Below are 630 nucleotides of genomic sequence, written 5' to 3'. Positions count from 1 at the left end.
AGTGCACCAGAGCCTTAGACCTGCTTCTTTGAGAAATCACTGTGCGAAGAATTACAGGCTTCTTAAACTTGAGCAGCTGCAGCCCCGGCTTCTTTGGGCTTGAGGGGGTGGGACGGGAACCAGCTCGTGCGGAGCCTCCAATAGTGGAGAGACTCAAGCAGGGAGAGCCACTGGTGACACCTACCCCAAGGTGGGATTTCTGCGCATATAGTGGACAGAGGGAAGTTAGTTTAAAGGGGGGGAAAATAAATAAATAAATAAAAGCCTGCAGGAAAAGAGAAGCAGTGATTGTCTGACGTCATCAGGCGTGGACTGTGCCTGCCTGAGCCACTTCTGCACTGCCCAGTTGACCCGTGTCCGATGGCCAGTGGACCCCCCACCCCAGCACAGTCCAACCGTGTTCCCGGGGCCCACCGGGCACGCGCACACACAGGTGAGCAGCTCCCCTCCTGCCCGAGCTGCGTCCCACGGGCCTGCCAGATGAGCAAAAGCGAGTGACCCGCCTCCCGCTGAACCGAGCAGCGTTCCTCAGCCCTGCCGGCCATGTGCCAGCAAACAGCTCACCTCACACTCAACTGAACCACAGGGCGTGGGGGCAGGCAGCCCCCCTCCTGCCGCAAGCACCCACTG

The 630-nt window shown here is 59.4% G+C and overlaps 1 pseudogene; it reads right to left on the bottom strand.

The window, feature by feature from the left end:
- LOC102824793 overlaps positions 1-545 on the bottom strand; it is a 200,166-nt pseudogene extending 199,621 nt beyond the window's left edge.
- Positions 546-630: the final 85 nt, after the last annotated feature.

The sequence above is a fragment of the Chrysochloris asiatica genome, unplaced genomic scaffold (assembly GCF_000296735.1).
Source record: "Chrysochloris asiatica unplaced genomic scaffold, ChrAsi1.0 scaffold00022, whole genome shotgun sequence".
In the NCBI taxonomy this organism is placed as follows: domain Eukaryota; kingdom Metazoa; phylum Chordata; class Mammalia; order Afrosoricida; family Chrysochloridae; genus Chrysochloris; species Chrysochloris asiatica.
The sequence above is the reverse complement of the archived record's forward strand: the minus strand, read 5'-3'. Positions and strand labels throughout refer to the sequence as shown.